This window comes from Oncorhynchus tshawytscha, linkage group LG09 (genome assembly GCF_018296145.1).
Source record: "Oncorhynchus tshawytscha isolate Ot180627B linkage group LG09, Otsh_v2.0, whole genome shotgun sequence".
Lineage (NCBI taxonomy): Eukaryota > Metazoa > Chordata > Actinopteri > Salmoniformes > Salmonidae > Oncorhynchus > Oncorhynchus tshawytscha.
The window spans coordinates 51510013-51524279 of NC_056437.1; positions in this window are offsets into that span (position 1 = coordinate 51510013).

Here is a 14267-nt window from a genome sequence, read left to right on the forward strand (position 1 = left end):
ATGAGAAAGGCGGTGTTGTAGGGACCATGGTTTGCTTGGCGATGGAGGACGCCTTGCTGGCCAACGGCTGCGCACATGGTGAAATTCCCTCCACGCTGTCCAGGGATATTCACAATGGCATGGTGGCCAATAATGTTCCATCCCCTTTTCCCCTTTTTTTGGCTAGGTTGAAGCAAGCCTCAAAGTAAATATAAAAATGCTGATGCAGTGGCATCCAGCTCCAAGACTCTCTGAAACAGACGAGACAATATGTGATATAGACCTAGAGCACAATACACGGGATTACAGTACTGAGTCTATACAGTGCTGATATGATAGTAAATTCACAGTATAGTACTTACTTGCACATGTTCATAGCGCTGTTCTTTAACCCTCCGACTTTTGCTCAAATGGCACCCTGTAGACCCGTTTCATCCAGATTCGGTTGCGCTGTAATACACGGTCCAATGTAGACAAGCCCACCTGCTGAATGTTATTGAATATTGTGTTTGTCTGCAATTATGTGGTTCTGGATTTATCATAGTCTAATGGTGTTGTTTGCCACCACCATGTTCACAATGGCAGTCTGCTGTTCTGGTGTGAACAGCCGGTGTCTTCCACCATGACCTGGCCGTCTCTCAGTTCTGCAGAAGATCAACAAATATATGATTGGTTACAGTAAGCGAAAATAATCCATTTTCATTCAATATGAAATTACATTACTGTAACATTGGTCAACAATCACTGAGTAACATGTCAGGCTGCAGTATACATACATAAAGAGCCTAGTGTAGATCGTAGGTAAATACCAGTTCTCATTTCTGGATGTACGGATGATAGATGCAACCATGTAGCGGCTCAGGTTGGGCTGAACTATGCCCAGTCTCCCTCATACTTAATCCATGGTTGAGCACATGGTCAACCAACGTGGCCCTGATCTCATCTGAGCCGCCTGTCCATCTCTTCCTCTCATTCCTTCACATCTAGCTCTTACTTCACCACTGATTTCCTTTTATAGTGCTAAAGCTCTGATTTCTAAGTGAACAATTCAGCAACTAGCGTTTACACCTGTGAGGAGTGGGTGTTGCCAATTGGTGTATAGAGCTTGGCATTGTGATTGGCGTTGCTTTCCAAAAGGGAGAAAAGAGATTTTAATTGTGAATGTTGTGCCTAATGTAGAGAACTGTGTGTAGTGTTTTGCAAAAAAATGTGATATAGAATTGAAAGCTGAGTGTAAAGCAGGAATAGTGCTTGCAATTTTGCAGACTTGGTTTAGGGATTTGGTGGTACATGGGTTTCAGGTTTCGGGTGATTGCGTTTCAAGTTCCAATTTTAGTGTGTAAACAATTGGGGAAAAACTGTAAAACCAAATACTTTTAGACTTTTACTCAAGTAGTGTTTATGTCGGAGACCTTTACTTGAGTAATTTTCTATTAAGGTTTCTTCACTATTTCTCAAGTATGACAATTGGGTACTTTTTCCACCACTGATAGTATACTGCCGCCAGGAGAACGGTAATCTCGCCACGGTGTGATAATACGAACGTATTTGTAAAGAGCGCTCCATACACCACGCCACAGTGGGCGAATCTAGGCATGGTTGTACTGGAACATGTTTTAATACAGACGTAGGCCTCTCATTTTACAATGTTATGAGTCCGCAGTGGTTCTGTGTAGTTACGCTAATATATTTCAAAACAAATCATATTTGTCATATACACATGGTTAGCGGATGTTAATGCGAGTGTAGCGAAATGCTTGTTTGAGACAAGTGTATTGCAGTTATGTTTGTCTTAGACTTAATAAGTAAAATATGTTTGAGTATCAAATTGGGAAATAACGAGTTGTTTGGATTTTAGTTACCACTAGTACTTGGATAAGTTCCTGCTCGTTGACATTAAATTCACATTATTGTCATTGACCCGTGTCCGATCTCTGTACACTTTGGCTGCGTATTGACCAGGGGAGAACTGCCCACTCTCGTCGAAGCCTCGGAACTTAAAGGCCGACACAGGTACTGCATTGTTAGCAAAAAACAGGATCCCCTATTACAATTCTTTTAAAATCGCACACAGAAGAAGTTAACATATGACCACAGAGTGAAGGAAAAGCATCCAACAAGTGCTCAGCATATGTGGGAACTCCTTCAAGACTGTTGGAAAAGCATTCAGGTGAAGCTAGTTGAGAGAATGCCAAGAGTGTGCAAAGCTGTCATCAAGGCAAAGGGTGGCTACGTTGAATAATCTAAAATAGAACATACAGTGCCTTGCAAAAGTATTCATCCCGCTTGGCGTTTTTCCTATTTTGTTACATTACAAACTGTAATTTAAATGGATTTTTATTGGGATTTCATGTGATGGACATACACAAAATAATCCAAATTGGTGAAGTGAAATGAAAAAATTTACTTGTTTCAAAATAAAAATAATTTAAAAAAAAAAACTTTAAAGTGGTGTGTGCATATGTATTCACCCCCTTTGCTATGAAGCCCCTAAATAAGATCTGGTGCAACCACTTACCTTCAGAAGTCACATAATTAGTTAAATAAAGCCCACCTGTGTACAATCTAAGTGTCACATGATCTCAGTATATAAACTTAGAAAAAACAGAAAGGTCCTCTCACTGTCAACTGTGTTTATTTTCAGCAAACTTGACGTGTAAATATTTGTATGAACATAACAAGATTCAACAACTGAGACATAAACTGAACAAGTTTATGTGACTAACTGACATGTGACTAACATAAATTGAATAATGTGTCACTGAACAAAGGGGGGGTCAAAATCAAAAGTAACAGTCATTATCTGGTGTGGCCACCAGCTGCATTAAGAACTGAAGTGCATCTCCTCCTCATGGACTGCACGAGATTTGCCAGTTCTTGCTGTGAGATGTTACCCCACTCTTCCACCAAGGCACCTGCAAGTTCCCGTACATTTCTGGGGGGAATGGCCTTAGCTCTCACCCTCCGATCCAACAGGTCACAGACGTGCTCAATTGGATTGAGATCCGGGCTCTTCACCTGGCCATGGCAGAACACTGACATTCCTGTCTTGCAGGAAATCATACACAGAACGAGCAGTATGGCTAATGGCATTGTCATGCTGAAGGGTCATGTCAGGGTGAGCCTGCAGGAAGGTTATCACATGAGGGAAGAGGATGTCTTCCCTCTAACACACAGTGTTGAGATTGCCTGCAATGACAACAAGCTCAGTCCGATGATCATGTGACACACCGCCCCAGACCATGACAGACCCTCCACCTCCAAATTGATCCCGCTTCAGAGTACAGGCCTCGGTGTAACGCTCATTCCTTCGACGATAAATGTGAATCCGACCATCACCCCTGGTGAGACAAAACCACTACTTGTCAGTGAAGAGCACTTTTTGCCAGTTCTGGTCCAGTGACGGTGGGTTTGTACCCATATGTGACGTTGTTGTCGGTGATACAACAGGCCTACAAGCCCTCAGTCCAGACTCTCTCAGCCTACTGTGGACAGTCTGAGCACTGATGGAGGGATTGTGGGTTCCTCATGTAACTCTGACAGTTGTTGTTGCCATCCTGATCCTGTCCCGCAGGTGAGATGTTCGGATGTACCGATCCTGTGCAGGTGTTGTTACACGTGGTCTGCTACTGTGAGGACAATCAGCTGTATGTCCTGTCTCCCTGTAGCGCTATCTTAGGCGTCTCACAGTATGGACAGTGCTATTTATTGCCCTGGCCACATCTGCAGTCCTCATGCCTTCTTGCAGCATGCCTAAGGCACGTTCACGCAGATGAATAGGGACCCTGGGCATCTTTATTTTTGTGTTTTTCAGAGTAAGTAAGTTTTCCAAACTGTGACCTTAATTGGCTACCGTCTGTAAGCTGTTAGTTTCTTCACAACCATTCCACAGTTCATTATTTTTTATGGTTCATTGATCAAGCATGGGAAACAGTGTTTAAACCCTTTACAATGAAGATCTGTGAAGTTATTTGGATTTTTACTAATTATCTTTGAGTTTATAGACCTGTTCCCGAAAGGCCCCAGAGTCTCTAACACGACTAAGCAAGGGGCACCACCAAGCAAGTTGCCCATTAAGACCAAGGAGCTCTCCAAACAGGTCAGGAACAAAGTTGTGGAGAGGTACAGATCAGGGTTGGGTTATAAAAATATATATGAAACTTTTAACATCCCGCTGAGCACCATTTAATCCATTATTAAAACATGGGAAGAGTATGGCACCATAACAAACCTGCCATGAGAGGGCCACCCACCAAAACTCACGGACCAGGCAAGGAGGGAATGAATCAGAGAGGCAACAAAGAGACCAAAGATAACCCTGAAGGAGCTGCAAAGCTGCACAGTGGAGATTGGAGTATTCGTCCATAAGACCACTTTAAGCCGTACTCTCCACAGAGCTGGGCTTTACTGAAGAGTAGCCAGAAAAAAATAAGCAAACATGTTTGGTGTTCGCCAAAACGAATGTGGGAGACTCCCCAAACATATGGAAGAAGGTGCTCTGGTGAGATGAGACTAAAATTGAGCTTTTTGGCCATCAAGAAAAACGCTATGTCTGGCACAAACCCAACACCTCTCATCGCACCGAGAACATCATCCCCACGGTGAAGCATGGTAGTGGCAGCATCATGCTGTGGGGATGTTTTTCATCGGCAGGGATTGGAAAACGTGTCAGAATTGAAGGAATGATGGATGGTGCTAAATACAGGGAAATTCCTGAGGGAAACCTATTTCAGTCTTCCAGAGATTTGAGACTGGGACGGAGGTTCACCTTCCAGCAGGACATTGACCCTAAGCATACTGCTAAAGCAACACTCGAGTGGTTTAAGGGGAAACATTTAAATGTCTTGGAATGGCCAAGTCAAAGCCCAGTCCTCAATCCAATTGAGAATTGGTGGTATGACTTAAAGATTGCTCTACACCAGCAGAACCCATCCGACTTGAATGAGCTGGAGCAGTTATGCCTTGAAAAATGGGCATAAATTCCAGTGGCTAGATGTGCCAAGCTTATAGAGACATACCCCAAGAGACTGCAGCTGTAATTGCTGCAAAAGGGGACTGACTCTACAAGGTATTGACTTTGGGGGGTGAATAGTTATGCACGCTCAAGTTTTCAGTTCTTTTGTGTATTTCTTGTTTGTTCCACAATAAAAAATAGTTTGCATCGTCAAAGTGGTAGGCATGTTGTGTAAAACAAATGATACAAACCCCCCAAAAATCTATTTTAATTCCAGGTTGTAAGGCAACAAAATTGGAAAATGCCAAGAGGGGTGAATACTTTCGCAAGCCACTGTATATTTTGATTTGTTTTTTGGTTACTACATGATTCTATATGTTTTATTTCATAGTTTTGATATCAAATCAAATCAAATCAAATTGATTTATATAGCCCTTCGTACATCAGCTGATATCTCAAAGTGCTGTACAGAAACCCAGCCTAAAACCCCAAACAGCAAGCAATGCAGGTGTAGAAGCACGGTGGCTAGGAAAAACTCCCTAGAAAGGCCAAAACCTAGGAAGAAACCTAGAGAGGAACCAGGCTATGTGGGGTGGCCAGTCCTCTTCTGGCTGTGCCGGGTGGAGATTATAACAGAACATGGCCAAGATGTTCAAATGTTCATAAATGACCAGCATGGTCGAATAATAATAAGGCAGAACAGTTGAAACTGGAGCAGCAGCACAGTCAGGTGGAAGTTGAAACTAGAGCAGCAGCATGGCCAGGTGGACTGGGGACAGCAAGGAGTCATCATGTCAGGTAGTCCTGGGGCATGGTCCTAGGGCTCAGGTCCTCCGAGAGAGAGAAAGAAAGAGAGAAGGAGAGAATTAGAGAACGCACACTTAGATTCACACAGGACACCGAATAGGACAGGAGAAGTACTCCAGATATAACAAACTGACCCCAGCCCCCCGACACATAAACTACTGCAGCATAAATACTGGAGGCTGAGACAGGAGGGGTCAGGAGACACTGTGGCCCCATCCGAGGTCACCCCGGACAGGGCCAAACAGGAAGGATATAACCCCACCCACTTTGCCAAAGCACAGCCCCCACACCACTAGAGGGATATCTTCAACCACCAACTTACCATCCTGAGACAAGGCTGAGTATAGCCCACAAAGATCTCCGCCACGGCACAACCCAAGGGGGGCGCCAACCCAGACAGGATGACCACAACAGTGAATCAACCCACTCAGGTGACGCACCCCCTCCAGGGACGGCATGAGAGAGCCCCAGTAAGCCAGTGACCCAGCCCCTGTAATAGGGTTAGAGGCAGAGAATCCCAGTGGAAAGAGGGGAACCGGCCAGGCAGAGACAGCAGGGCGGTTCGTTGCTCCAGAGCCTTTCCGTTCACGTTCCCACTCCTGGGCCAGACTACACTCAATCATATGACCCACTGAAGAGATGAGTCTTCAGTAAAGACTTAAAGGTTGAGACCGAGTTTGCGTCTCTGACATGGGTAGGCAGATCGTTCCATAAAAATGGAGCTCTATAGGAGAAAGCCCTGCCTCCAGCTGTTTGCTTAGAAATTCTAGGGACAATTAGGAGGCCTGTGTCTTGTGACCGTAGCGTACGTGTAGGTATGTACGGCAAGACCAAATCAGAGAGATAGGTAGGAGCAAGCCCATGTAATGCTTTGTAGGTTAGCAGTAAAACCTTGAAATCAGCCCTTGCTTTGACAGGAAGCCAGTGTAGAGAGGCTAGCACTGGAGTAATATGATCAAATTTTTTGGTTCTAGTCAGGATTCTAGCAGCCGTATTTAGCACTAACTGAAGTTTATTTAGTGCTTTATCCGGGTAGCCGGAAAATAGAGCATTGCAGTAGTCTAACCTAGAAGTGACAAAAGCATGGATTAATTTTTCTGCATCATTTTTGGACAGAAAGTTTCTGATTTTTGCAATGTTACGTAGATGGAAAAAATATGTCCTTGAAATGGTCTTGATATGTTCTTCAAAAGAGAGATCAGGGTCCAGAGTAACGCCGAGGTCCTTCACAGTTTTATTTGAGACGACTGTACAACCATTAAGATTAATTGTCAGATTCAACAGAAGATCTCTTTGTTTCTTGGGACCTAGAACAAGCATCTCTGTTTTGTCCGAGTTTAATAGTAGAAAGTTTGCAGCCATCCACTTCCTTATGTCTGAAACACATGCTTCTAGCGAGGGCAATTTTGGGGCTTCACCATGTTTCATTGAAATGTACAGCTGTGTGTCATCCGCATAGCAGTGAAAGTTTACATTATGTTTTCGAATAACATCCCCAAGAGGTAAAATATATAGTGAGAACAATAGTGGTCCTAAAACGGAACCTTGAGGAACACCGAAATTTACAGTTGATTTGTCAGAGGACAAACCATTCACAGAGACAAACTGATATCTTTCCGACAGATAAGATCTAAACCAGGCCAGAACATGTCCGTGTAGACCAATTTGGGTTTCCAATCTCTCCAAAAGAATGTGGTGATCGATGATATCAAAAGTGGCACTAAGGTCTAGGAGCACGAGGACAGATGCAGAGCCTCGGTCCGATGCCATTAAAATGTCATTTACCACCTTCACAAGTGCCGTCTCAGTGCTATGATGGGGTCTAAAACCAGACTGAAGCATTTCGTATACATTGTTTGTCTTCAGGAAGGCAGTGAGTTGCTGAGCAACAGCCTTCTCTAAAATTTTTGAGAGGAATGGAAGATTCGATATAGGCCGATAGTTTTTTATATTTTCTGGGTCAAGGTTTGGCTTTTTCAAGAGAGGCTTTATTACTGCCACTTTTAGTGAGTTTGGTACACATCCAGTGGATAGAGAGCCGTTTATTATGTTCAACATAGGAGGGCCAAGCACAGGAAGCAGCTCTTTCAGTAGTTTAGTTGGAATAGGGTCCAGTATGCAGCTTGAAGGTTTAGAGGCCATGATTATTTTCATCATTGTGTCAAGAGATATAGTACTAAAACACTTGAGCTTCTCTCTTGATCCTAGGTCCTGGCAGAGTTGTGCAGACTCAGGACAACTGGGGTTTGGAGGAATACGCAGGTTTAAAGAGGAGTCCGTAATTTGCTTTCTAATAATCATAATCTTTTCCTCAAAGAAGTTCATGAATTTATCACTGCTAAACTGAAAGTCATCCTCTCTTGGGGAATGCTGCTTTTTAGTTAGCTTTGCGACAGTATCAAAAAGGAATTTCGGATTGTTCTTATTTTCCTCAATTAAGTTAGAAAAATAGGATGATCGAGCAGCAGTAAGGGCTCTTCGGTACTGCACGGTACTATCTTTCCAAGCTAGTTATAGTGATAGTCTTCACTATTATTATACCGTGTAGAAAATAGTAAAAATAAAGAAAAACTCTCTGTGTTCAAACTTTTGACTGGTAGTACTATATGTATCACGTTTCAGGTAAGACCCAGATTCAGACAACGTTGAAGTATCAACAGTTTATTAATTGAACAGGGGCAGGCAAGAAACAGGTCAAGGGCAGGCAGAGGTTGGCAATCCAGATAGGTGGGGCAAAGGTACAGGACGGCAGGTAGGCTCGGGGTCAGGGCAGGCAGAATGGTCAACACTGGGAAAACCAGGAAACAGGAACAATCGAAAGACAGGAGCAGAAGGGAAATTGCTGGTAGGCTTGACGAAACAAAATGAACTGGCAATAGACAAACAGAGAACACAGGTAGAAATACACAGAGGATAATTGGGAAGATGGGTGTCACCTGGAGCAGGGTGGAGACAATCACAAAGACAGGTGAAACAGATCAGGGTGTGACAGTATGTTTTCCTCTGTTAAGTCAAACAGCAGTTACCTTGCCAGCTACATCAGTCAAATAAAGAGTAGCCAGTTTCTGCTCTGCTTTCTTTTACAATTCAGCAGCACTGTGCTGGTCCTGCGGTCCCCTACCCGACTACTCTGAGGTGTTGGCATGGTTCTAAATCACACCTATTATGCTTTTTTTGTGCAATGATCAAACTGGGCGGGGCCAAAAATTTTAAAAATGAATTTGGGGGGTCATGTCCCCCATCCCTAGTGAAAGTTGTGCCCCTGTCATCAACACTGTCAATAGTTAATTTAACATACTTGATTTGCTTATCAAGTACAGAGCTATTGCATAGCGCATTTGGTCTAGGTGTTTTTCATTTCCACAGGAGAAAGCAAGTTTCTTCCCCAAACTGAAAATAAGAAAAATCTTAAATCTGACAGAAAACAATGCAGGACAGGAACTATATACAGGAGAATGCTCATGTCTTGTCTCCAATGTCCAGCTATTTAGCACACAAACACTCCACATGTATGGTTATCAGGCTGATAGGGGTGTGGGACCTTGAAGGCTCTCCAACACAGGCAACCCCCCAGTCATTCTTAAGTACTGCACCTCTTACGTTCAGCCTAGAGCCCAGGCCAGACAAAGATCAGCAATATTCAACATATTCAGTTGGCCTTGCTGTTATGATTTTTGTTGTTCTTTGTTTTTTGTTCGTTGCATTGTTGTTTTCTGTTTACCTTTGTCTTTGGATTTCATTCATTTTGTTGGTTGTTGGTGAATTGTATGGTCTTGGGGGTGGAGAATGGAATTTTTTATTTTATATATATTTTTCTGTGGGGTGGACTGTTGGGGGGGGTCTCGGATGGTTGAAGGGCAGCTCTTGGGGAACTGTGGGGAGGATCTTGGAGGGCTGGTGGCATTGCGGTTGGGAGCTTGGGCCGGTGGCTGATGGATCGCTGGTTCGGGTCCCCGTTTTAGTTCTTGAAGGAGAACTGTCGACGTGACCTTGAGCAGGACGTTGACCCTGGTTACTTGTGTGTGTCGCTCTGGATGGGAGTCTGTTAGATGACAGGTGTGATGTGGTTGTTGAGCAGCTTCACTGCAAGTATGTTGTATGTTTTAAATATTCAATAAAATATATATATATGAATATGCTAGGTGTTTGTAGATTGACTAGTGTATACTGGCTATGTTGTTGCTACAGCATCTCAAGAGGGACATACAGTAATATTGCAGTTTTTTATGCTAGACACAGACGTTCGCTATGCCTAGCCAAATTCTGCTAGGAGCAAACCGAACCTATGTATGCGGACGCCTTTAGCTGACCTTATAAGACAGACCTAAAGTCTCCCCTGGACAGCATTGTTCAGGAACCAAATGAGCACCATCCCACTCCTTGTGTTTTCGTTTAAGCTGGGAAGCAGAAAGTTTACTAAACTAACTAGCTTTTTGTCAGACGGTACTGTAGACTAGTTTGCATGGGCGTGACGTGAAAAATGTTGCGACTAATGTTGTAGTTCCAGAAGAGCTGAGGAGGAAAGGTGATCATTAAGATAACTTCCCTTTCTCAGAGGTCCCCAGCTGACCTCTTGGGGGAGGAGAAGATGGAACTAATTGAGTTACAAAATAAACTGGATAATATATATAAATTAAAAGCAGAAGGAGCCTTTATTAGATCTAGGAAAAAATGGATTGAGGAGGGAGAACAGAATTCATCCTATTTCTTTAGACTTGAGAAATTTCACTCTAAAAATAACACTATCCATAAGTTAAACATTGATGGTGTTATTACAGATGCCCAAAAATTAATCGCTAAATACTGCAGCAATTTTTACAGAAAATTGTATAGCTCTACATACTGTCAGGAATCCACAGATATGTTTTTTAACTCACTGAATAATGTTCACTCTAGCAGTGATATAGAATCTAAACAGTGTGATGAACCCATCAAAGTTGAAGAGATTATAGAGTCTATCAAACATCTAAAGAACAATAAATCACCAGGTGTTGATGGAATTACATCAGAATTTTACAAATTATTTTCTGAACAAGTAGCTCCCTTCCTATTTGAAGTCTTTTTAGAGAGTATTAAAAACAATGTTCTCCCTCCTACAATGAGTCAGGGGTTAATAACACTGATATACTAAAAAAGAAGTGCTGCTCATCGATAACTGGCGTCCAATTTGTCTTCTTAATAATGACTATAAGATATTAGCCTCAGTACTTACAAAAATAATTAAAGAAGTCCTGGATGCAATCATTGATGAAACACAGTCTGGCTTCATGAGGAACAGACATATTTCTAACAATGTCAGACTAGTATTAGACGTACTTGACTACTCAGACATAATAACTGAGGATAGCTTCATATTATTTGTAGATTTTTATAAAGCATTTGACACAGTAGAGCATCAGTTTCTCTTCCACTCCCTTGAGAGACTTGGCTTTGGGGATTTTTTCTGTAAGGCTATTAAGACTCTCTATGCAAATGGTAACAGCTCTATCAAATTGAAATATTGCACCTCACCTAGATTTGAGTTAAAGAGAGGAATTAGGCAAGGTTGTCCTATCTCTCCGTACCTGTTTTTATTAATCACCCAACTTCTTGCAAATTCTTTAAATAATAGTTCTGTACAAGGTATTTCCATAGCTGGTAAAGAAATTATTATAAGCCAGCTGGCTGACGATACTACACTTTTTCTGAAAGACGCTAACCAAATTCCCATATCGATCAATGTGATACAATCCTTTTCCAAAGCGTCTGGTCTATATCTTAACATTAAGAAATGTGAACTCATGGCTGTCAAAGATTGTGTGACACCTTCATATTATGGTATTCCAGTAAAAGAAGAACTTACATATTTAGGCATAACCATTACAAAGGATCAGAAGTCTAGAGGCTTACTAAATTTTAACCCTCTTATTTAAAAAACCCCAGAAGAAACTAAATCAATGGCTACAGAGGGACCTATCTTTAAAAGGTAGAGTCCTAATAACCAAGGCTGAAGGTATCTCTAGACTAACATATGGTGCTCTATCTTTATATCTTGACCGTAAAATAAGCAAGGAGATAGACCAGATGCTTTTCAACTTTCTTTGGAGAAACCGTACCCATTACATTAGGAAAACTGTTGTAATGAACACTTATGAGAATGGTGGACTGAATTTTCTGGATTTTACTACTTTAAATAATACTTTCAAGATCAATTGGATAAAACAATTCCTAAGAAGACCCACTTCTATCTGGAATTTTATTCCTCATCATGTCTTCTCTACTTTTGGTGGCCTTAACTTCATGTTGTTTTGCAATTATAATATTGACAAAGTTCCAGTGAAACTTTCTGCTTTTCATCGGCAGGTTTTCTTGTCATGGTCCTTAATTTATAAACACAATTTTTCTCCACACAGATATTATATATGGAATAATCGGGATATATTGTATAAAAATACCTCTCTGTTTTTGGAATATTGGTTCAGAAATAATATCCTATTGGTGAGCCAACTGGTAAATGCAGAGGGTCTTTTACTCAGTTATAAAGAATTCTTATCACTTTACAAGGTCCCTGTAACACCTAAAGATTTTGCAATTGTTTTAGATGCCATTCCCTCAGGTGTTGCTATGTTATTCAGGAACATGTCAAGACCTGACCCTCAGAGCCTACCTTCTATTGACCCTGTTGACTCATCAGTAGGAAAGATTTGTTTCTCTTTTGGTTCATTCAACAACAGAGCGATATGATCCTTGTTTCAGCAGGATGTTGTATCTATACCTTATGTCATGCCTTATTGGAATGGATTTATTGATAATATCTGTTGGAAAAAATTTTGGATATTGCCACACACATACCTACCTGTTAACAAAATTAAGGAAGTTTCCTTTAAAATGATTCATAAATATTATCCTGCCAACCACTATATGAAGAAGTTTAAGGAAAACATCAACTCAAATTGCTCCTTTTGTAATGACCACCCAGAAACAGTTGTGTATCTTTTTTGGCATTGTATGTATGTAAGAAAACTGTGGCAAGACATCAGTAGGTTTATAATTGAACACATTTATGAAGATTTTACACTATTGTGGAGAGATGTACTGTTTGGATTCTTTACATACAATAGAAATAAGCGGAATCATTTTTATGTAATTAATTTCATTATTCTTTTGGCCAAATTTCATATACACAAATGTAAATTTACAAACAGAAAACCACATTTTCGTACCCTACAAAAAGAAATTGAACTGTATTTTAAGACGGTTAAATGCTCTACTAACAAAAAAGCTGTTAGAATTGTAAGTATATGCATGTCCCTTAAGGTCCTTGTGTAATTGTAATGTGATATTGTACCCCCTAGCGCGATTGTCCATTGTTTGTAATCTATGTATGCTTGTGTTCCCTCATGTGCTTTATGTATTGATTTGTTGTTAATATATATATACTTTTTTTTTTTAATTAAAAAAAAAGAAGTTCCATTTCTCTGACAGTCAGCGACTCATTAGCAGCAGACTTATTTTAAGCACATAACGGCTTTATAATTCATAAAGGTCATGTTAACTGAGAGTAAGTGTTAAAGTTTGGGATAGGGTTAAAACCAGCGTCCACGACTAGGATTGAATGTATAACCTGATCCAGAGTCATAGGATTACGCCCTTTCACCACTCCGTCCACAACGCCCTAACAAAACCCAAGCCTTCTTGATGATAATAGCACTTACTGTTTCCCATAGTGGACAGTTTAAGGCATTTCCCGACATCCTCTAATTTCAATGTCAATCTTGAACGACCTGGTGGAGCTAGCGAGTTCTTCTGTAAGAAATGACATTATACTACACGTGTTAAGCTCCTGCATAAATGAAATATTAGTTTACTGTATTAGCATATTTTTTTGTTATGCATTGGAAAGGTAAAACCTTGATTGCATAACTTCGTTCATTTCCAAAATATTGTGAGAAAAACGTATCCCACTAATTGCATCACCATTTCCTTGATCGAAAATAATAACCCAGCAGCATCCTTAGTAGTTTGTTTGAAAATCCATTATGAAAATCCATTATGAGAGTCTATAGTGGCTAAATCAGGCATGAGAGACCATGAGTAAAAACACCTACAGTATATTAGTTGTTTAGCAGGCATTTGGCACATTGAAAACCCTCAATAGAAGTTAACTGATAATTTAAAGGTGGTTTTGTATACCAGGTTATGACAAAACTCCCAAGGCACTTCCCCAGGTTAAAAGGTAACGCAGTAAGTTGCAGTAGCTTACTGTATATGTATGTATGCATGTACAGTGCCTTCGGAAAGTATTCAGACCCCTTGATTTTCCCCCACATTTGGTTACGTTACAGCCTTATTCTAAAATGGATTTAAAACAAATCCTCAGCAATCTACACACAATACCCCTTAATGACAAAGCGAAAACCTTTTTTGGATTTTATTTTTTTTAAATAAAAAAAACAGAAATACCTTATTTACATAAGTATTCAGCCCCTTTGCTCTAAGAGTCCAAATTGAGCTCAGGTGCACCCGTTTCCATTGATCATCCTTAAGA